The following is a 25556-nucleotide window of genomic DNA, read 5'->3' as shown; positions in this document are numbered from 1 at the left end:
GTAACTAGGACACAGAAACCTGGGTACTTTCTAGGATTAATTGAGTGTAAGTGGCATATAAGGGCTAATATCATTGGGGTTTTTCAAGTCCATGTTTTTTTCTCCAAATCACATATCATACATCTCCTGGATGTTCTTAGGTTTCATTTTACATAATTATTACTGTGCCTTCAATGATAAATGTTTCTTTATTCTTTGCCTCTATCACAATTTAATGTTACTTATTTTGACTTCCCAAGCCTTTTGTACTCCAAATCTGGATTACATTTTTTAACTGGTAGTGGCCACAGTTAATTGCCTATCAACTATCCCTTATACCCACCCTTATTTCTAATCGAATTTGATTTCATTCAGGAATTCATTCCAGGTAACCAGAGGAGTCTGACCCCATCTTTAAATTCAAGGGTGTTTCCTAATGAAAATAAGTCAATTACAGCAAAGGCAGATGGACACCTGAAGGCTCTTGTTAGCCACTTAGAGGCAAGCATGAGGCTAAAGTTGTCCCCAGCAGATTGAAGAGAAGAAATGGCTGCAAAATTCTTCAGTTAACTTCTGGGAGCCATCTTATGATGACTTATGATCATTGACAACCAGCCTTGTAGGGAAGCTAACACTGTGCATGACCAAATGACATGAAAAAGGCAGGGGTCCTTGGTGACATGGGTATTGGAGCTTATCCTATCTCTGAATGGTCCTTTATATTCGTTTTTTTTTCTTTTTTAAATAACAAGATGCAATAAAAAATCTATGTAAAATTGCAAAGAGATTTTAAGTTCAGATATTTAATAATGTCTGAATGTAGTATGCACACAGTTCAAGTTGCTTAATATAAACTTTGTTCACAATAACTCACCGGAAATTTTTTTGCCCTCCCTTTAAAATACTTCATATTATTTGCTCATTGCTTTGAGGAATCATCATTTTCTTTATAATGCTCAAAATGTAAGTTCCACACCAGTGGACCAACTTTAAACAAGCTGCTTCATTTTTTAAACAATATCCCTTTCCACCTTTATTTTATTTTTTAAAAATATTGTTTCTCTCTGGAAACAACAAGAAGGTTCTGGATCATTCTGAAATTCCTGTCACAAGGAACTCTGGTTCCTTTTGGGTAGGACAGTATTAGGAACCAACATCTGAATGCAAATAGGTTTTTCCACATGATTAATGGTAGTTTTTTAAAAAGTGACACCTCTTATAGCCCATTTGGTAATGCAGCTAGAAAATATTTTTAAAGGTGATAAATTCATATTGATATTTCTGATGCAACTCTTTAAAAACTAAGTCTTTTAAAAAAATTTTAGACCAAAATAAAAATATTTACAACAAGCTTACTTAGAAATATTTTAACTCCTCGCTGGAATTATACATAGAGTCCTCTTAGTTTTTAGAACCATTGTCTGTCCCATGAGACCATCAGTGAGTAGTTACTTTAATAGCAGATATTCTAAAGTGCTTATCTGTAAGAAAAGGTATAAGAATAGAAAGTTCATTTTGTAAGAAAGAGCCTTTAGCTTTAAAAAATATCAAGGAATGGGGAAGAGGGTAGATTCAAACTTTCTGGCTATGTGAGTTCATTCCTAATTTTCTGCTGTTTCAATATATAGATATCCTTATGACTAATATTAGGGTTCTGTGACCATAATTCTCACCTTAACCTACCAGTACTTAATCATACCATCTGTATAAACCCTGAAATTTAGGGGGTTCATAAATGATAAGCTGCAGGCTCATCCTGACTGTGAAATTTATAATGCAGTACTGCAGTGAAGCATCTTGACTGAAATGGATACATTTATAATGTTTCATAAAAAGCATCAGGCAGTAAGATTGTATCTTTATATATGCCAGACAAATTTTTAAAGTAGCTTATGCAAACTCTTGCAATAAACAAGCTAGCAAAAGATAGTGACTTGTACTTAAAGAAAGTGAAGATCACAATATTGGAAATGTGCCCTCTATAGTATCTACTGAATACACCAGCCCAATTCCTTCCTTATAGTTTCCAAAGGACAAAAATATATATTCTGCAGAAGGAAGGGATAATTTCAGGTACTAAATCTTTCAAAGCTAATTAAAAATTATTAGAAAACGCAGGTTTTTTCACCTTATATGACATAATCATTTACACAGCAATCTTAGGAAGTGTATAAACTCTGAAAGTGTAAGATCTAGAGTATAAAAGATCCAATGTGTAACATGTATATTGGTCATGCCGTGTTTAGCACAGCTATATTTTCTCAAAAAAAAGAAAAAAAAAAAAAAGGCCTTTATCAAAGTGATTGGACATAACATGTATTCTTGAATGTGTCCATGATCAAGATGATGCTATAGCTAGGTGTTGTCATGAGAACAGGAAGCAAAACTTTTTCACAGGGAAGATTTAACTCATCACAGCAAAGGGGATCACAAATGGAGGGGGAAAAGAATTGTTCACATCAAGAAAAAAAATAGAGCACAAAGTATTTTACCATTAAAATAGCCTAAATGAAGGAAAGTGTCAATAGGTTTTTAAAATTACTCTCAGAAGTGAGGACTTAGTTAGGCAAGGAATCCAGTATGATTCCTTCTGGATCCAACCTTTGCACTTATTTACTTGAATTCTAATAGTATATGTGATGCTTGAAGGAATAAAAATGAGGGATACTTAGAGCCTCTAATCAAAGAAGGCACTCTTGTTTTAGTTACACAGGGAAATTTACTAGCGCATGTCCCAAGAATTCTCTCCATCTTGAATGCCACAGCTTTGAATGTTTTGCTAAGGTGGGCTTTCTGAAGGCCACAAAAAGATAATGTCCTTGAGCAACACGAATAGTTTAATAGGCTTTAGAACAAGTCATATCTGGGTTCAGATCCTTACTCTGCTAACTCATTAGCTGTCAGAGTTTGATAAGACACTTAAGTCTTTGGACCTCATTTTCTAAGCATGATAATAGTGCTTGATAGTACGGTTGGGGAAAATAAAATATGTAATATGCAGAAGCAAGCGGCACACTATGTGAAGAATTAAGGCTATTTATAAAACCGATATGTTATCTGTTCAAAAATGACAGAAAAAATCAATGTTTTTCAAGAAAGCATTTGTCATACTGCCTTAGCCATACTCTATGAAGCATATTCAGAAATTGTTAAGTAAAACTATTCTCTTCAAGTTGTACCCAATTTGGATATTGAAAAAACATCAAGGAGTGTAGCACGCTCCTTATATACTTGGGATAACTGATGAGAGTCAACTAAAATAGTAATCAAGTATTCATCCTGAATTTTATCAGTATTATAAGACTGAGGTATTCTAACATGCTCTTTGATATCTGTATTAGTTACCTATTGTTGCATAACAAATTATCCCAAAACTCAGTGACTAAAAACAACATTTAATATCTAGCCTCTGAGGGTCAGAAATCTAGGTATATCATTTTAGATTTCTATAACACCATTTAGAACACACATATAAAATATGGCAAAACTCAGAACGTTTCAAAAATGTCAACATTAATGTAACCATGTGTGCTTCTACAAAGTAGAGGAACTCAGGGAGAGTGAGCCTTTACACTTGGTCTCAGCTAACATCAGACACAAGACACCAAGAGAATTAACCACCATGGACCATGGGGCCTAATCCCATGGCTACTGTCTTAATGCTCAGTGCTGTGTGCTCTAGACATGCAGTGAACACTCCCCAAAGCCTGTAAAACAGACTATTTCACTGCCTTTGGTATTTCCTATGAAACAATATTTTAGTTTAGGTAACGTGCCTGGGCAGTATGTATACTTTGACTTACAATAGTATACTAGAGCTAAAAGTAAACAGCTTAATTCCAGGAAGTACCTTTATTCAGGGAATGTTGTATTTTCTACCTCACTCCTTATGATACATATTGTACTTTCAGATTTCATTCTGGAAGGATATTATACAACTTAAAAGTTAACCATCCGCATCCTCTTAAAATGGAAGGAATGAAAAATTAAGCAAAAAAAATCACTAAGGAATTCATAATTTAGTTAGGACTTAGATATTTCAATAATTATAAATTTGAAAATGGATGGATGTCCAAAATCACATAAATTATAAAAATTTCTCATGTAGAAGTAAACTTTCTTCATGGTAATAGTACAGGTTTTTTAAAAGCTACCCTTCAAAAGCTTTTTTGGACAAGCCTTAGCTCATCTTGATTTTTATTTTGTTTCTTTATATCTTTAACATTAAATTAGTTGATTTTACCCCCTCTGTATCTTTTAAATGATTTAAGCCTTTTCCTTAGAGAATGTCTGTTTCATTAGATGTAAATTCCATCCTTTTGTGCCTCATTACTGCCTAATCCAGTCTTTCAAACCTAATAAGCAATACATTCATTTGGCTGACTAATTGACTATGAGTTTGAATTATTGTACCAGATTTTCTCATCCATAAATTATGACTTGATGGTAAGCTGACCAATTCATAAGCTGCATCAGGCAAAGGACAACAGAATCTCATCTAGAAAATAACTGTTCCAATTTATGCTGCTTCCAAAATGCCCAATTAATTCTCAAGTTGTAACTTATTCCCTGGAATAACCTATCTTATTAAATTTACGTTCCTTCAAATTAGAAGATTGTTTTAAAACAAAGAATGTTACACACTCAATCTCTCTTTGTTCTTCAGATGAGATACCCCAAATGTGACTGTAATTGGCTTAATGTTTTTCTACAGCATCTTAAAGTTTTTAAGGTACTTTCACATTTGCTCTACATTCAGGTCCTGTGAGTCAACCAGACTCAGCATATTTTACTTTATCTGACAATGTAAAAATGGTGACTTGGAAAAATAAAGAGAGTTTTGTAAGGTCACATTACTAATCAGAGGCAAAGCTGGCACCTATCCCAACGCTATTTCCAATATCCTACCTTGCCTTTCTCCCATTAATATTTTTTTTGTGATTTTATACTCCACATGAGCCTACACACCCACACATAGTTTAGTCATAGACTAATGGAATGTCATTATTTTCCAACTCTCATTTTATGGCGAGAGAGACCACCTGTCTCTACTATACATATTTCTTCTACTATAGCAGCAACTTTCCCAAGGTAAGTATACATTTGATGGTACCCAGCTGAACAGGATGATGCAGATAGAGGGAGGAGGGAGAGGACTTTTCTGCCAGTTTTAAGGACACTCTTTATTACCTCTTTTCTCCTCTCCATTACATACACCTTAGGGCTTGAGAAAACAAATCAGCATAGCTCACATCAGCCAGCGTGTTTATAAATGAGCAAAAGGGGGAAAGAATCAGTTTCCAAAAGTGTAGGGGTAAAAATTGAGATGAGAATGATAAAGCAAAACTCTGCCTCTATCACAAGCTCATATTCTCTGTGTGTTAATGTAGAAGGAAATGAACAAAGACAATTCAAGAGAATTAAATTTACCTCTTGCAGGCCTGTCAGACCAGCATCTCCCAATGACAGATGTGACAATTACATTCTGAGGCCATAGGTATAGGGACTGTCACGTTGTGGTTTTTTAGTGGTTACACTATTGAATTGGGTTCCCTCCTTTAGTTGCTTATATTTTAAATTTTCAATTTAAAAAAAAATGAGAAAAATACTTCATTATAAGAAAAATAAACTTTGAGCTAAATTAGAACTTTCCTGAGGGGTCTTAGAAACAAATGAAAGAAAGCATTAAAGAACAGTACAGTAAAAAAAAAAAAAAAATAAGTTTATGTTCAGGATAAAAAGTTAATAAGGGCCCCCAAATCTAACATTGCTTCTTTCTTTTGAATGATTTTTGAACATTTGCATTAGGCAAACTTTCAACATAATTTTGCTGAGCAAATTACTTGACCTCTCTGGATTCCAGTCTCCTAATTCCTGTGTACCTGAGTTTTCATTAGAATTAAGTAAGTCAAGGTATGTAAAAGCATCTTATAAGTACACATGTTTTACCTTTCACTCTCCCGCCTCTTCGAAAGAGTGCACATATATTAGGTGTCCAGTCATATGATCCAGACTCATCATATTTTTTCTTCATAAAATATTTATGTTATCACAGTGACATATGGTCTTTTCTGGTTTATTTTAAAATTTTTAGTGTAACTTCCATTTCTCATGTAAAAAAAATTTAGGGTAGAGTACCTTGGCTCAGTCAAATGTGACACTCAGATGAGCCTCTCATTTACTATGCAGAGTTAACTACATTTCAGTCAGAGGTCTATGGATCCATTAGGTAGACAGGGCTCTGTACCAATTCAGGGATACTTAAACCCCCATTTGTACAGAATGATTTACATGGGGCCCGCCAAGTCCTATGGGAAAGATCTTGAACTCTGTCCGAAATTTAAATTCAGAAATATGTAAGCAGATTAATTGGGGCTTTGGGAGGTTTAATTACCAAAGGCAGCCACTAAGAGGAACAAAGAGAAGAAAATCCCTGTGGGTAAGAAAGAAATCTGACAGAATAGACTGGAGTCTGTTGGGTTTCAGAGGGAAATGATTCCAAGCCCAATGCAAGGGAATGTATAACCAGGCCTCAAACTAGCATCCTCTACCAAACTGCCTGTCTGCCCTTGGAAAGGAGAGAACTATGGTAAAAAGAAGAGCACAGGCAGCAGTGCTGGGGGACTACCCTCTTGTGGAAGCTGACACAAGAAAATATTTTTTTAATTATTTATTTTTTTGTCATTTGTTTTTCTATTGCCTAGAACAAGGGGAAAACACTTAAGCTTCACAGACAGATTCTCTCCGGAAAAGTTCTGACATGGCAGTTCAAGTTTATCTGGACAATTAAGGTCCACAAGACCATAAAAATGTAATGAGTTACTCCCTCACAAAACCCATGTATGTATGCCTTATTCCTACAAACATCTGTTGTCCAAAATGTAGGGAAAAGGGAAATGAACTAGAAGTTTTTAAATTTGGTGTCAAGACAGACCTTCCATCCAAACTCTACTCCAGTGTAGGTGAAGATGCCTATATACTCATGTGAGAGGTATAACAAGAGAATAAGGTCCAGCATTCAGGAATTAGCATGGAAGGCTGCAAGCTGCAGACAACACTCTGAATCTTTTCAATAAATTTTGTAATAATCTTTTATAAATGAAACCCGGCATGCAACTTATACAACTGGTTTCCTCATTGGTTTTATGGACATAGTGGTAGAATGGCAGATACCTTTAAAAATTGTCCACAGAATCTGCTTCAGTGGTAGGAGACTGAGCACTCCAGATGGACCAGAAACAACCCTCAGCTTTGGGGGAAAGGAGGTAGTAAAAACACAAAGTCATGGTGGGGGCTGGGGAATGGTTGGACTCCAGATTCTACAAGGTCACCCCAGAGGTCAAAGGGACTTATCAGTCCTGGGGATTCAGGAGCTGACTGACAACAGGGCAAACAATAGTCCTTAATTAGTACAATGATTAGTGCTACAGAGAAGCTTAAAAGGGAAGAGATAAAGGCCCAAATTCCATGGAGGTCAAGAGTTGAAGGAGAGAGAACACAGCTATTCTTGTCCAAATTCCCTGTGTGATCTATTAAGCTTGAAGAAATAATAATATCCTGGACTGAGAGGTCCAATGTGGTAGCTACTCCCTATATATGGCTATTTAAATTTAAATAAAATGTAAAGTTCATTTCCTTAGTCATGCTAGCTACATATCAAATACTCAATAACCACATGTGGCTAGTAGTTGATACCATATGGGACAATATAGCTATAGAACAATCCCATCATCATAAAAAATTCTATTGACCAGCACTGATTTAGAAGTGACCTTACTTATGACCAAGAAACTACTGCCTAGAGGGCACTTGAGTTAAACATGTAAGGATATTAAGTGATACCTAAATTGAGTGTATGCTAAATAAATAATTGTTGAAACAAGAGAAAGCATCAATAATACAAGAATCTCTACTGTTCGAACAAATGGGAACAAGAAGTGCAAGGCATCAAAGTGTTACTGATAAGGTGACCCTAAAAATATCAGCCAGGAGTGTTCCAATCACATCAGTAATGACATCCAGATGCTCTAGTAACAATAATGATAATGATAGAGTAAAATTGTATTTGTTCATACACAGTTGCATTTCTATAGCTGAATTAGATGCCACTACACTTGGGTGTTTTGTGTGTGTGTTTTTTTTTAAATTGCTTGTGTGTATAACTTTTTTATTGTGTAAGACTGCATATTGCAATCACCATTACATTTTGTAATGAAGAAAAAATGAAGCAATTCCAAAATAGGCTTCGGGATCATCTTGGCAATGGCTCTCAGATCCTCCAATCCTCCTTCCCAAATGTGAGCAGTGAAGTATAAACAGGTGTATTAATAATACTGGTAAGACAAATTTTAAGAATTTACTGACCTTCAATGTCAATAAGTATCTTCAAATTGGGAAGTGTTTCTAATGTTCAGGTTAGATAATTATCAGTTTTCTGTATTAGTAAACAATGTTCTGTTTAAAAAATTATTTTACACAAAGGAAATATCATTAAACCTAAAATTGTTTTAAGGAAATATAGTTATTGGCTTCATGACCCATCAAAGAGCATTTAAGAAATAATTCCTTTCAAACAACAGAAATCAATTCAAATAGATATTATTCAAACAAAGCATTAGCTGTGTTTCTGATACTGATGTTCAGTTCAATTAAACCATGGATGTGTAAGCTAAAAGAGACATGTTAGTGTTACCGTTTATATATAATCTATTTTTCTTTCTTTTGGAACTACTGCAGTCAGTATTTCTATGCAAAAGCTATAGCTGTTGAAGCTTCATGATAATTAGCATTTTTATATCTAATCTGAATTGAAAGAACATATCACTCAAGTGTACTTAAATGTTCACACCCTGACCCAGGACAGACAAATAATTAGAACCAACTACAAGTTGTGGAAATATACTTTTTATCAGTTACTTCACACTTATCCCAGTGAATTCAATAAATTTACTTACACAGGACAAATACTGGATATGGATGATCTAAACTAAGATGCACAACAAAGCATCCACTATTTATAAATGCATTTGGTCTAAATGATGCTAATGAAGCAAAATAAAGGAGTTTCTCTATGTATAAGTTAAATTTATAGAAAGAATATTTAGCCTATAACTATAAAGTAAATCTCATCCTAGCTAGCCTTCTCCTGTATTGATTTCAAGTGTCACTGAGATAAATTAATACATTTCTTTCACTCAGTTAACAAATATGAATTAAGTACCTATTATTTGCTCTGGCAAATTAAAACAAAAAAAAATGTAGTGCAGGAGACAGAACTTAAGGTTCTGTGGGGGCACAGACAGTTTTAAATAGGGTGATAAAGGAAAATCTTATTTGGGAGGTAGACATTTGAGCAAGGATTTAAATGTAAAAGGTGAAACTGCTAGTCATGACAATCTTTGCGGAAGTAGTATCCCTGAAAGAAGGAAAAGTCAGTGCTAAGGCCTCAAGACGGGAGCACCCCTGGTCTATTAAAGAGCAAAGAAAGCAGTGTGGCTGGGCCAAACAAGTGTTTGGGAAAGAGGTTTTAGAAGAAGCTAGAAGGTAAGCAGGAGGCAAGATCAGGTAAAGCCTTACAGGTCGTACTTTTGCTTTTACTTGGGGTGCCATCATGGGTTTCAGCTGAGAGGAACATTACTAGATATATCTTTAAAAGTATCATTCCAGCTTCTTTATTGAGAATAGACTGTAAAGGGGCAGGGGACAAAGCAAGGAGACCAGCTAGAATGCTATGGGGGTAATCCGGGGGAGAAATGGTGATGTCTGGGACTGGTGTGATATCTGATACAATAAAAAGTGGCCAGATTGTCCATCTACTTGGAAAATAGAATTAACTAAATTGTCTGATAGAAAACAGAATTTTCTGATGTCAAGTATTAACATCTCATTGTAAGCTAATAAATTTTTTAAAAAAATATAAATTTATATACATACATCTATATTCATATAGATATACTGATATCACATCCTAATTATGATATTTAGGAGAGCTCTGTTCTTCTCCAGCTAATAGTCAATAAATACTCTGTACCATGCAGGAGAGAGGTCAGAGTTTAAACAGATCAAGAAAACTCTTCTAAAGGCTGAAGTTCTTTTCTGACAAAAGCTACTTTTGGAGAATTCATGTAGTCATGAGGAAATGAATATTTTAACCTTATATGTCAGCTGCATTGGCCTTTGGGTATTATAATAGTAAATGAAAATCTAGCACAGCTTTTGTTGTCTTCATTTAGTAATATTAATAGCTGTGGTCTCAATTTTTTAATTGAAGTCCTCCTGCTTCCAAGGATACAATAGATTCCTAATTGATCCATTTTTCAGGTTCTGCACTTGTGCTCTCTTTGATATTATCTTTTAATAGCTAAAATTGCTTTACATTGCCCCCTTGAGAATATGTGAATCTTGCCTCTCATTAAAAAGTCTTTGGTAGTATTCTTAAGATCTCGATTTTGTAGCAGAAAATTAAAAGCTCTAAAGGAGAGATAATATTGATGAAAAAAGAATGGATGTTTTTAGATATCTATTATTAAGATTTCTAGTTGTGTATTTAAAATCTCAATGATAAACTCATATTTAAATTTATTAACATTTAGAGAAAGTTATCCACATACTTTCCTTAATCACAGTTCTTTCAGAATGAAATTGATAGCCAAATAGAACATGCATTTAAAAGTGATGAAAATATGAACTATGTTTTAAGACTATAGCTAACATATTGGTATGCTGAATGTGGCATAAACTTTTGGAATTTGTGGTATTAAACACATAGAAGAAAAAATGTAATTTAAACCTGTACAGACAACTTTCTTTGCACAGATAAGATATAAACACAAATAGTTTAAAAACTAAGGAATAAAATCTTCTGCAGCCTTAGGAAACGATGAAACAAAATATTTATGAAAATTAGGCTTAAAACATTTAGGTTATATAATTGGAAGGCTTTTATATTTTAAAAGCAGAAAGTCCTCCCAAATTGGTTTAATGGGACAATAGAGAGCATAAGAAGTGGTCCTGCTCCCTAAGCATGTACATGCGTTCAGTGGGAGTGGACGAATGTATTGTTGAAGTGAGAATAATCCAGAAAATATCACAGCTGGTAATTTTCTGCAAAGGAATCCAGATATAAAAGTTAAAAAAAAAAAATGCCCACAGTGCTATTTGTTGTTTTGTTGTTTTTTTAATGGAGAAGAGCAAGACCTGAAGGTCAGTAGATCAGGCCATTGAATTTAGGGAGAAGGTTTAATAAATTCCTGTTCATTATGTCATTAATGACTGAAGGCTTGACACTTAGAGTGGGACCATCTTACATATCCAAGGAGGAAAGACCAACAATCTATTACTTTTTTCCCCCAAGGCCAAGGGCTTACAGGAAAAGGAAAGCTACCCAAAAGATAAAAGGAATAGAACTGAGAGAAGCTATGTGTCCTTACATGTATTTGAGTTATATAAGATTCTTCATTATATATTATAAATGACTGTTAAAATGCAATGTATCTAATGATTTCTCCAGAAGAAACAAAGGGGATTGAACTACCTTCACAACACTACGGATTAAGAAAGAAAACTTCTCATTCTAATCCCTTTGGTGATATCAGTAAACAATCCCATGGGCACTGTCAGAAGGGTTTGGGTGTAAACAAATCTAATAATGATTTCAGAGGAGAGTGCAGATTCTTAAAGTTAATATGCCAATCCATCATAGCCTTAGCTCTCATTAACGTAAGGAGCAATCACATCACCTGACCAATCCAATAAGGTCTATTCTGTAGACTATCTCTATGCCTGTAAAAGGTCTGAAATATAAAATTGAAATGTGGGCTTCTTCTTTTAATGATATATAGTAACAGGAAGTAAATTTATGTCCTTATAGAAAACAATCGAAAAAAAAAAAGGATAAAATATTTGAAACGATCATTTTCAAGGCAATAGACCTCAGGTAATGAAGGACAGTAGTCCCTGAGAAATGGGAAACAAACAAGATGAATTTTGTAATTGCCCCAGGTTGAAAAAGTTCCCAGGCCATAGCACAGAGAGAAGAAACCTGGAAGAAACTGGTGATCTCAGTGAGTTAATGAGATGAAAATTAGAGTCTGGGGAAATCAAGGCAACTAGAGTTCCAGAGAGGAGGAAGTTGAACAGAAAGAGAAAGTGCTCTGGAGAACTGTATCAAGTCTTGACTATTCAGCAAATTACTAATGAGCACAAGTGTGAGGAAATTTATCAAGACCTGAAAAAGAATCATCTAAAAGGATCAAATGGAATAGTACATGGCACTCATATCAGGCTAGGAACAGTGCCTGCTTCACCAGGCAGATTGGAAAAATCCATCATTCATGGGTAGTGTACTCAAGAAAGTCTTGCCTCAGCAGTGGAAAATAACTAGCTCTAGACTGAGCATTATTTCAGATAAACTTAACAAACATAAAAGCAAGATTTGAAGGAATAAAACTCTTTCCAAGTAATTTATTTACCCCAGGAAAAAAAAACACAAAAATAGTTATAGAATTATAAAAATATTTAATACTCAACAATGTAAAACTTACAATGTTTACCATCCAATAAAAGAATACTAAGAATGCAAAATTTATTGAACTGTAAGAAATAGATAAATCTATAATTACAGTTAGGTATTTCAATACCCTCACTCAATAACCGATAGAACAAGTAGAAAAAAAAAAAATCAGAAACAACATTAACAACCGACTTGATCTAATTGACTTTAAATAACCTTTCTACCCAACATATTCTCTTCAAGTGTACATAGAATATTTACCAGCTTTGTGAATTATAAGGCAAATCTCAATAAATTTTAAATGATTCAGGTCAGCAAGGCATGAACTTTGATAAAAATAGAACAAACTGGATATCAATAATGGAAAGATATCAGGAAAATATCCAAATATTTAGAAACTAACTAACTTACTTTTAAATAACCGATGTCAAAAAGGTAATCAAAGGCAAATAGAAAGTATTTTGAACTAAATGGAAATAAAACACAGTATGTCACAATTTGTACAATGCCACTAAAGCTACACTTAGGGGATATTTTACAGCAATAAATCCTTACATTTGTAAAGAAGAAAGAGCTGAGATCAATCGTCTCATTTTATACCTTAGTGTCTTTATACCTTAGTATCTTTAGACATTAAAAGAATAATGAGTATGTATTAGTATCAACTCGATGCCTAAAATTTGACAGCTTATGTGAAATGGACACATTCTTTAAAATGGACAAGTTATTAGTGTTCTCTCAAGGAAAAACATAACCAGAATAGCCCTAAATCTACTAAAGAAATTCATTCTGTAGCTTAAAACCTTTCCAAAATGAGAACTCCAGGCTTTATGTCTCGACTTATATATCTAACAAACATTTAATGAAGAACTATTATCAAGTCTATACAAATTCTTCCAAAAAATTGATGAGAAGAGAATTTGTAATATATTCTATAAGTCTAATATTGCCCTGATACCAGACATTACAAATAAAGCCACACAGACAAAAAAATTCTAAACAAAATTTTAGCCAGTTGAATGCAACAATATACAAAAAGTATAATATATCATAACCAAGTGGTATTTATTCCAAGAATGTACATTCAATTTAACATTGGGAAATCAGTGAATGTAATTTACCATATAACAAACAAAAAAAAAAAGACATCAAAATAAAACATATGATCATCTCTACAGGCACAGAAAAAGCATTTGACAAAATCTAAAATCCATTCCTGATTTAAAAAAAAAAAAACCCTCAGCAAATTAGGAATAGAAGGAAACTTTCTCAATTTGAAAGAGTTGAATGACTTCCCCTCTGAGATTATACACAAGAAAAGAATTTATGTTCTCACTACTTATATTCAACGTTGTACTAGAAGTTCTAGACAATACAGTCAGATGAAAGAATGGGAAAAAAGAAAAGAAGAAAAAATAATCATCCAGATTGGAAGAGTAAAACTGAATTTCTTCACAGATAACATAACCATCTATATAGAAAATCTGATGGAATCAACAAAAAATTACTAGATACAAGCTCTATGTACAAAAGATCAATGTATTTTATGTACTACAGTAAATAAGAAACTCAAATAAAAAAACATGTTATTTATAATGGCATCAAAAATATAAAGTACTTAAGGATAAGTCTGACCTATGTGCTTAAAACTGTAAAACATTACTGAGAGAATTTAAAGAAGACCAAATAAAAGAATAATTATATGTTGTTCATGGGTTATAAGACTTAATGTTGTTAAAATATCTGTTCTTCTTGAATTACCTATAAATTCAATGCAACCCCAATCAAAATTGTAGCAGGCTTTTTTCAATTAAATAAAGGCCAAAAGTATGTGGATAGAGTCAAAAATCTTTAAGGTATAAACGCTGGTTCCACGCAGTACCTATTTTTCAGATTATGAGTAGAAAGAGAGGACTATGTTTCTGCTTCCTTTGCCCACCTAAAGGAACAAATTTGAAGGACTTAAGTGATGGTTTTTTTCATGCACAGAGCTTGGTTTGTAATAGTCAAGAGTAAGTGAAATTTATGCACACACAAAAAAATACACCAGAGGTGAGAATAGACAGAAATAGAATGTGCCCGCCCCCAAATAGACTTACTGATAGAAAAATAGTCCCCAAGAATAAGTCACCTCTAAGATGTTGTATAGATAACAATCATGTTGTTTGGAGAATCTTTACATATATGACTCAGATACTCAGCAATCTCCATTGTATTCTACTGTCATTTATCACCAGCCTTGCAGTGGTTCTTCACAAATCCTCCATATAATCCACTCACAAAAATCATTACTGAGTAATGAAGAGGTTAGCAAAGATTTCATAGAGAAGTATAGGAGAGAGTTCACAGAAACATCAAATTTAAATTAAAAACAAAAAAACAAAAAAAAACCTATCTCCGTGTACTTCTCTGCCATTCTAGTGTTCTGAATTGCAAGTTAGTCCTACGCTTCCAAAGCACATTCATGTCATTGTCTAGTAAAATGAATGCCCTCTAATTAATGGAGTATCTTTTCCTCCTTAAAAAATAGCCAATTTTTGAGTGAGCATGCTCTGGGGGAGTTTTATCCCCTACCTTGAATTTCTCCACACCACACATCCTCCTCATGGGAGAGCTATATGGCCTTTTGGACCTTGATTAGCATAACTCACAGTATGGATGAAATTCTTGATTCTTGATTCAAATTACAAAATGAGAGAAGAGTTTAAAGATATCTAATTTAAAAAACTCAGATATTTCAATTTTTGAAATATTTCTTCAATCTTCAGTAAACTTTTCTCAAAATGAAACTAAATTAAAGACATATTGCCTTTACTTAAATATTAAGTGGCTAATATATCTGATTGCCTTATGTTCTTTTCCAAATACAACAAAGAAATAACCCCAAAGAAAAGGACAAGCTTTTGTCCAAAATTTGACATTGGGGTGGAAAATCACACATCTAATCTGAAGTGTAATTGTTACCTATTTAGTTTTAACACATGTCATTTAAGCTATTTTTTTTTGTAGTAAAAAAAAATTGTAGAGAAGAGGTAGTAAAAAAAGTCTTATCTCTAAGTTTACCTTTAATTTTAAAGGAAGTGAAGTGACAAGTGCCCCCTGAAGAAGATATTAGTCTCTTCATATTTCTATAACATTTTTAGGCTTTAAAGATGATGAAATTTGTTTAATTGCATCATTGCATATTTCAGAAAGAATTTATTAGTGAATTTTTACCAATCAAGATATTATAAGAATGGCAAGAGTTTCTTAAGGTAAAAACTTTTTTAACAACTGTTACAGAAAAAAGATTACTGCTTCCTGAGTCACTTGGATAATGATATTCTGTAATCTGATTTCAACTTTTCTGCTATTTTGATCTCATATGTAATTTTTTTCAAAATGTAATAAAATATATTTTTAATAAAACAATAACTATATTTCACACACATGTAGTTTGGAAATGTAGTTTAGTTGACTAAAATGAACTCTGCAGTTCAGTAGTCCTGATATCAGAATCTGCTTTTAAATTTATCCAAGTTAGTCACTCAATTATTTATTGACAATATCCAAGCAAGCATTAACTTAGTAAATTGGTATTCTTAATCTTCGTCACCAGGGGAAAAACAATATAATTACTGTCAAATTACTGACAGCATGGTGTCTGGTCAAATTAAGTAACTTGCTATTTAATAATGAATCAAGTTAATGGTTTGGTTTGCAAATGTAAGTGTTAAAATTAATCTTTCAATGGTCTGAAACCATCACTTGAGATGACATAGTTTAATGACCAAAAAGTATTTATTAGTTTTACCAAAAACCTTGATCCGAGCAAGTCAAAACAGATTGTTAATTCTGTTACTTACATTTAAAAAATATCTAGTTTTTTAAAATTATTTTTCAGAATATGTCAATAATGTGTGTATAATTACAAAACAAGGAAAAGCAGAGAGAAAAACTTAAAACCGTATCCTCGTATTGATGTACATTAATCTATTGAGTGTCTACTATACATTAGGCACTGTGAAAGATGCAGGGGATTTAAAAACATATGAACATAACAGATCTGTTTCTGCAAGCACAAAACTGTCTTTAAGAGAGTACAAGAACTGGTGAGAATGGTTAGAAACAGGAAATTCCTAATGCACTTTGGTAAGTAAAGAAATTAAGATATTCTATACTGAGGAAGTAGCAGTAGGGACCCAGACACAAAAATCTGAAATATTGTTTTATATAATACTCTCTATGACTCTGAGATAAGGAAATAGGTTCACAGAAAATAAATTGTTCAAGACCTCATAGTTGATAAGTTGTTCTATTTGACCCATTAATGGATGTGTTCACGAAGGAGTTGATGAATGAATGAAAGACATGTGTCTGGAGTTCAGTAGAGAGGACCATCAACATATATGTGCTGCCTGATTTTTGAAGGCTTTGTGGGTGATACTGCCCAGCAGATGTTGGGTGATACTGCCCAGCACATGTATTCAGAGAAATCTAAGAAGGAAAATTTTTTAAGTGTAATGTAAAAGAACTATGCAAGTGCTATTATGATGGCCAAATTCAAGCTATTTATAACATCATTTCTGAACTTCTACCCTAAAGAAATTTTGTAAGTGGACCTTAACTTCAGTTTTTCTTCCCAAACAGTGATCCACAGGTCAAGATGAACCTAATCTCCTGGTCCTGCCTGAGAGAATCCAGTCAGATCCTACCAATATTTAAACCCACAGTCAGGTTACCTAGTTTTAACTCTCCAGATCCAGGCATTTCTCAACTGAAGGCAGGGTCTGCATTTTCCAGCTACTCAGTATCCTATTTATTGAGTATTAAAATTCTAAACAGCCTCATTGGATGCTTCAGTTTCCTATTTACTCAATTTAATGATTAGGCTATTCTCTCCTACTTGTCTGTTCAAATCTTATCTCAGTTCCAGTGACACATCCTGATTAAAAGATAATGACATCAGGACCATGAGAAATTTAAAATGAATGAGGTGTTAATGTCACTCAAGCTATTCCAACTTTGATGCTAAACACAAATGATTCTCAAAAAAGAAAAAAATAATTTAAAAAATTCTTCTCATCTTGAACTGAATCTCTTTAATGATAAATTATCTCTTTTCTCAGATTTTTTTATACCTATCAAATCAAGATTTGGGAATATGTTTGTTTTTATGACTTTTCTCCACTACCATTGCCCTAAAAAGAAGTAATATCTGTACGTGTGGCTGGTACGCTTCTATGCATGACTTTCTAATGACTCTTCTTTATTAATATCTGAATGAAACCACTGCCTTTCAATAAAAAAAAAAAAAATTGTAGCAAAAAAAAAAAATACAAATGAGAATGAACTCAACAGTAAGATGCCACTACACATATGTCAGAATGGCCAAAATTCAGAACTCTGACCATACCGAATGCTGGCGAAGATGAGAAACAACAGGCATGATGAGAATTCAAAACAGGACAGCCACTTTGGAAGATAGTTTGGTGGTTTCTTATAAAACAAATATATTTTTACCATAAAACCCAGCAAGCATGCTCCTTGGTATCCCCACCCAAAAGGGTTAAAAACTTATGTTCATATAAAAGTCTGTACATGAATGTTTACAACAGCTTTATTGATCACTTCTAAGAAACCAAGCTATTCTTCAACAGGGGAATGGATAAAAAAAAATGTGGCATATCCATACACTGGAATATTAATCAGCACTAAAAAGAAATGAGATATTAAACCACAAAAAAATGGAGGAATCTTAAATAAATGTTACTAAGTCAAAGCCTGAAAAGGCTACGTACTATATGATTCCATTTATATGACATATTCTGGAACAGGTAAAGCTATAGGGATAGGAAAACTGGTTTCCAGGAATTTAGGTGGAGGGAATAAGGAAAGGAGGAAGAGATGAATAGATAGAATACAGGGGATTTTTATGGCAGTGAATTTACTCTATATAATACTGTACTGGTAGATATATGTCATATATATTTGTTAAAACTCATAAAATGTACAACACAATGAACCCAAATATAAACTATAAATATAAACTTTAGTTAATGATATATCAATAGTGCCTCATCTGTTGTAACGAATGCACCATACTAACCCCAGGTGTTAGTAAGAAATATAGGAGGGGGATGGTGACAGTGTACATAGGAACTCTCTGTATGTTCCACTTATTTTTCTGTAAACTTAAGAACTTCTAAACAGCCTTGGTTAGCCACTCTTATATATGGACAGGTGAGTTGACTACACATTTGAGAAAACCTTTAATGTAAAAGGCAAACAACAAAACGAGCAAAAATAACAAAAGAAGCAACTTGGATAAAATAAAGACTATCAGAGAGAAAAGAAATCTTTAAGCAAAAAATAGAGATCTTGGAAACTGAAAATTCAGCAGAAATTAAACACTCAACTGAAGGGTGGGAAGACATATTTTAGAAAATCTCCCGGAACATAGGAAAAAAAGTGAGAGATTAAAAATTATAAAGAAAAGATAAAATTAGAAAAATATACCAGGAGGTCCAACATTCGATGAATAGCAGTTTTGGGATGACAGAATATATAGGAGAGAAACGGCATCAAAAATATATCAAGAAAATTTCATGAGTTGAAGGATATGGGACTCCTTATTAAAAATGCCCATTTATTGCCAAATAAAATAGTAGCCTCTAGAGAAAAAAAAATGGTTATATACGAGAAAGGAGAATTAGAATGTGTTCAACAACACTAAAATCTGAAAAAGAATGGGTAAATAACTTCAAAATTCTTAATGAAAATTATTTCCAATTGAGCCAACTATCACAAACATGCAGGTATTCTAAAGAAAATTTTAGACTATTATAACTAACAAAGAGGAAAAGTTGATTAAGAAAAAAGGAGTCATTACAAACAACATAGCTCAACTGAATAACATCTGCAAGGTCATCAACTGTAAAGACAAATTATTAATCTAAGCAAAATTATGTAATTTTATTGGCAAAACGGGAATGTACAAGAAATGTACCAATTTATAACATAGGGCAGGGAAATGAAAGAGGGTTGAGTTTTCATTCCCCATAGTGGGAAGCCAATATGCCTAAAACCTTTAAATGACAACTGGCAAAGTAAATATTTTATTAGAGAGATGTAGATAAATACCGAAAGGAAAAGCTAAGAGACTGAAAACCATTGCCTCTGAAAAATGGGGAGGAGCAAGAGACCACTGCTTTCCTTAAGTTTTGTAGACTTCGACCTTTTAAATTATGTGTACATATAACTGAAGAGAATAAAAAACTGCACTAAAAGAAAAAATGAATAAAAGCCAAAAAGTTCACACGAACAGAACTACAGGCAAAGTCTATGAATATTTTTAATGCATTGGAAATTAAAACAGAAGTTTTAAAAATATGCATGATTTCTTTTAAAATAGTAAACATATTACATACTAACATAAATATTTTAATAACTATATTTTCCAAAACAAAACAATTTAGTGAGAAGAATGATATTGTTTTACATTTTTGCAGAATCTCCTCAAAGTCTGACTTCCCTGAAGACATCTGGATCCTCCTAGTTTACACAGCATTCAATCTGTTGCAATATCATATGTCATGTAGCCTCTAGAAAACTTGATAAAATGAGTGTGAAATAGGAAATAATGTGCCAGTGTTATTATGGAATTAGTTCTGACATTGTAGACACTATGATAGGGTTTCAGGGATCCATAGAGGTTTCTGGACAACATTCTTGAGAACTGCTGCTCTAGATCATCTTTATTTTTCATGTTCTCATTCTTGAATTAAACTCCAGGCAAGACCATCTGTTTGGCTGAGCTCTAGATGCCAGAGGTCAGGAAGAGCAGGCATCTGGCATTTTTTGGAGATAGAGTTCTGCTTCCCACTAAAATTCATGTCACTGTAGTTTCTTCTCTCTCTCTCTCTCTCTCTCTCTCTCTCACACACACACACACACACACACACACATCATTACAATGTTGAGTTTTTACCAGAGTTCATTCTCACAACCACATGTGGCATTACCAAGTTATATCCAAAAGAACAATCACTTATCTGAAAGGGAACACTTTGTGAGAAGGGAGACAAAGGAAGATATGGCTGATGAGCACTATTATAATGATTCCTGATATGGCAAAGTACTAGAAATTCAAAACCAGTCCATTAGAGCAGTGTTCATTATTCTCAGAATAACTAGTAGGCAAAGAAACATACCATGAATCTTCCTTGGTGGAAAAAAAGTTTTCCTACCCAAACATCAAAATGGAAATTACATTTTCTAATCAGGGTAAGCAAATCATTGTTCATAAGCTATCCATTTCATTATCTATCTATAATTATTCTTTAATTTTTCATTGAGAATTTTCCAGAGAAACAGTTCATATGAGTTTGTATCAGAGTCTATATTTAAACCAGTTTAGTGCCTATTTTTAAAGTGGCACACATCATAGTGGAAATTTTGAGAGCCTACTGTTTTTCAAACAACTATTTCTTTTCTAACATGGCAGAGTTTGGTTGTTTTATACTGTTTATACACTTCATTGTTAGTTCTGCAGTTGGAAGCTATCTTCAGTCACAATTGACAAAGTGCCTGCAATTAAATAGCATCTTAAATACTGGTAATGCTGTTCTAATGGAGTTGTTATTATTCTGAGCATCAGGCAACTGGGGAAGAAATGTGTTCACAGAGCCACAGGATTGGAACGATTCTCCTGTAGGTGTGCAGAGGTTGGCCTCAAGAAGAATGCAAACTAGTAGAACACTTAATTTATGAGCTCTGTAAGTACAAAGCTACAGAAGTAATGGACTACAAAATTGACTCTCTTAAACATCAGTTTCATCAACTAGCAACAGTGTCCAAAAGAGTGAGAGAAAAAGAAAAGACTGTCTTTGGAAGAAAATAATATGCCATTTCACTAGGGTATGAATAATTGATCATAATCATCACATTGCACATCAAATGCAAAAATATAAGTTTGTGTTGAGCAGCAACTTCTTTTTGGTACTTGTACAGATATTAAGCTGTAAATAGTATTCCATCTTTAGATGCAAAAACATAATTAGATAAAGTATACTTAATGCAGCATTAGAAGTTAGAATATACTATGATAATATGATGGTAAAATACTGGCATGGTTCACTGCTCTTTAATAAAGATGATGTTTTCTTCATTTATCCTACCACTGCACTTTAAATCTCTGGAAGAGCTGAGGGGTCAATACTGTTTCCTACAGGTGAATTAATTTTCCTAAGGCATTGTGTTTCTATTAGGTCAGTGTTAGGGTCTTAATAAAGAGTGGGTTTCAATTAGAACTTTGTCATGATGTCCAATGAGTAACTGAGGACCCAACGTGGCATCCCTTTGCCTACTCTGTGATTCCAGTGTCAAGTGATTTCCCAAAGCATTAAATTTGTTTCATAATATTTACTTGTGAAACTCACCTGCCAAAATTCTAAAAGTCTATAAGGATTCGTATTCTACAGCAAACCATAAAGACAAAAATAAGAAAATAGTGTGAAAACTCACTCCACACAAAAATATAAATGACAAGTAACAGAGTATAAATCAGCTAAAGCCAAATATATTTGCTGTAGAAAATTTATATTGTTCTGTAAAGTAATTTAGGAGCAATTATATTCAGGGGCGAGTGGGATGGGATGAGAGATACACAAAAAAATATAATTTGACATCACCTAACAAATATTTCAGAGTAACATAAGGAGGAGCATAGGCAGGGTAGATCTTGGGGAATTTAGGATTATGTTAAAGAGGCAGGGCTAACTTCTAGAAACAGCTATAGAGTATAAGAAACAATTTGTGTACTTTTGTGTATATGTACATGAGCTCATAAATCCATGACCATTAAGTTTAAATTAGCAGGTTTTTAAACTACCAGACAAATAATCCTAAATGCAAATTCTATCTACACATTTTCTATCAGAAACATAATTTCCCTCTCAAAGGATAGTTATTTCTGGAAAGCCATAGAGAATAGAAACAATTTCTAGAAAAGGCAATAAATGTAAACAAAGGATTACATTTGTTATCTAGTAAAATTCATAGATACAGGATATCTTTCATTTGAAATCTTGATACATATGACAGGATTCATATGATGAAACTTTGTAACTCATAGATTTGCACTCACTTTATAAGTTGGGCTCTGGAAGGCTTCTGAAATCAGATATCTTGCAATTTCTGCAAATGACTAATGACTGATAGCATCGCCAGGGACATGCTCTTGTGATCCACCAATATAGGCACCACACAGGTATTAATGACTCAGTAAAATATTCTAACATATGAATTTTTTTATTAGGCTTTTCCTTTTTAAAATGTGACTCTACCATTGACAATTACTGTAGTTTGGTGTCTACCGAAATAGATATTTGAAACAAATACAATTAGGTACACTAGAACACCTCTGAGTGGCTTGCTATACTTCTTCATTTGAACCTAACCTAACACTGGATTTACCTGGCTTGAATAGAGTATACCTTTTACTCATCCTATCATTTCATTTTGCCATTTGGGATGTGACTTTATCTTCAAAGCTCCTGATAGCTAAGAGTCAAAAATCCTCCATCTCTTTTCAATTGCAGACTTCCAGTCACCCTCATCTTTTTCTTCTACATTTGACACCAAATTAGAACTTATCATGAGAAAAGATCCACTTGCCCATCTGAGTTTTCTGCTCTTCATCCTCGGGAGCCAGAAAGATAAATAAATATAAAAATAAATGGGAATAAACACGATGACCTATTTGAAGAACCCCATGATGATCTTCCCCCAAGAAGGAAATTCTTAGAACTATTTCACTGGTTCATTTTGGTAGTGCATTTTTATTTGAGTCACAGTCTACAGGGTAAACTGACACTGACTAATGCTTTTGTGGGGTTTTTTAAATACTTTTTTTACACCTACAGTACCTGGTATTCCTAGGTGGTATCCCTTCCAAATACTAACCAGGTTCAACCCTGCTTAGCTTCTGAGATCAGATGAGATAGGGCATATTCAGGGTGGCATGGCCGTAGACATGATCTTGTGGGGGTTTTTTTTCCAGCACTTAATTTTTTCTAAATATAGTTTAAAACAACCTATTAAGGGTCCAGAGTGTTGTTTAATTTTTCTAAAACATGGATATGAAGAAATTTCCCCCACAGAATTCTATATTTCTTCTGGAAACCAGAATACTACTTCAATGTCAGCCTCATCATCATGAGACCCCTACTAAACCAGGGTCTCAGCATCTTAACTCAAAATCAGATAAAAATCCTTATTACTCAGATACACTTGATGAATCTAATGTAAAAAGTTTCTACCTACAAGTGAATTAGGATTAATTATTGTGTGAACTGCCTCCAGCAAGCGAAAAGAGTTTCCAGCAGGTGCATGGACCATGCTTATTATAAAAAAAAAAAAAATGCTTTCATGATAGCTATCTCACTGAAGGGGAAAAAAATCTAAGTAGAACTCTAAAATATTCATAAGTATTAAAATCTGTTCTGTTAAAATGAGAAAGAATTATGGCCCAGACATATCTACTGTGAAACTACTTTTAAAGGTCCGTTATCTCCAATTTGTCACATGATTTAATCAAAGTAGAGTAACCATGTAATGGGACACTTATAATTAATAGACTAAACATGTTCATTATTTTATGACAGCTAGATATTCTACAGTTTCACCCAGAAATCTTGAACACAGATTACTCCAAGCAATTACATTTTTGTCTTTAAAAAAAAAAAAAGTCTTACAGAATAACCACAGAGAGAAGAGTGTCTCAATCTTTCTCATTCTTGAATTTACAATTATTAGCCATTATTTTGTGGAGAGATTCTTACAAATAACTGCATAGCTTCTGTTTGATTGATTTCTGTCATACAAGCAAGCTCATGGCAACAAACAAAGATAAGAATTAGCTTTCTAAAGGGAAAGCAATAAAAATTCTACACCAATAATTTAGGCCCATTAAAGAGAATTTTTCCATTTTTCTTTTCCACCCTGACTTTCAATAGGCCTTGGGTTTGTTAGCCTGGTAAAAATGAATATGTCAGCATTCATTGCAAATCACTGCCCAGTTAAAACGGGAATTAGAAAAGATTTTCCACCTGCTTCATTAATAACATCAAATTTTTTTTTCTTGGTTTGCTTTATAGACATATCTTTCTCAGTTCCATCAATTATTTCTTTATGTGACTGTGGATCTAAAGAAAAAAAAAAGAAAGACAATAGAAGAAGACTGAATTTTTTCCTGTCACTTTGAATTACTTAAATATAATATATAGCAAGGTCTTTTTGCTTTAAACACCAGGAAATGCCTTCCAAAACTGAAAGAAAGCCAAAAAAAAAAAAATGCATAGGAAAGAAAGGAAAGAGAGTGACCCTCAATATAAATAAATCTAAACCTATAGAAGAAGTATTAGAACCAGGTAGATGATAAAGACTTAATTCTCAAAAGAAAATTGTTAATTCAATCTGTTTACTCAATCTGTTTATTTACAAACCATTTTTATTACTTATAATGCAAAATTCAGAAGTTAGAATAATTTTAACACTAAAAGCTTTATGAGTTTGCATAATCTCCCATCATGGAGAGTCAGTGCACTGCATTACTTACAAGGCACAGATGGGATGAACTTTAGTATAACCCCAATAACGATGAGCTTTTCTTATGCAATGTGAGTCATCTATGGTTATTATGAATTACTTTTTTATTTCTTCATCAGCATTTGTCTGCTGTCTGCATGGCCCAATTAATATATGGCACTGTATATCGAATGTGTTACAGCCATCAGACTGTCACTTTTGCCTTCAGGTAGACACACACAGTTTGAGGCAATTGTTCTTTATAATTTCTATACCAATCTCTGACTGATGGAATGCCAAAGCTGTAAAATGTTGTCAGTAAAACAAAAACTTGGTCCGGGTGTTTTGTCATTTTTATGATCTTGACTTTCAAGGGCAAATTACTACTTCTGCAGTCAGGCTACATCACAACTCAAGGGAAAAGTGGTGAAGTCTTGATGGGAGGGTACCAGAGTCTTTCTTCTCAACTCATGAATGGCAGAGCAGCAGGCTTGCATCC

The 25556-nt window shown here is 33.5% G+C and overlaps 1 pseudogene; it reads right to left on the bottom strand.

Annotated features, from left to right (window-relative positions):
- Positions 1-23385: 23385 nt before the first annotated feature.
- On the bottom strand, positions 23386-23504 carry LOC120581824 (uncharacterized; annotated as a pseudogene).
- Between the last annotated feature and the right edge of the window lie 2052 nt (positions 23505-25556).

The sequence above is a fragment of the Pteropus medius genome, unplaced genomic scaffold, assembly GCF_902729225.1.
Source record: "Pteropus medius unplaced genomic scaffold, Ma_sr-lr_union100, whole genome shotgun sequence".
In the NCBI taxonomy this organism is placed as follows: Eukaryota; Metazoa; Chordata; class Mammalia; order Chiroptera; family Pteropodidae; genus Pteropus; species Pteropus medius.
Note: the sequence above shows the minus strand (reverse complement) of the source record. Positions and strands in the feature narration are given on the sequence as shown.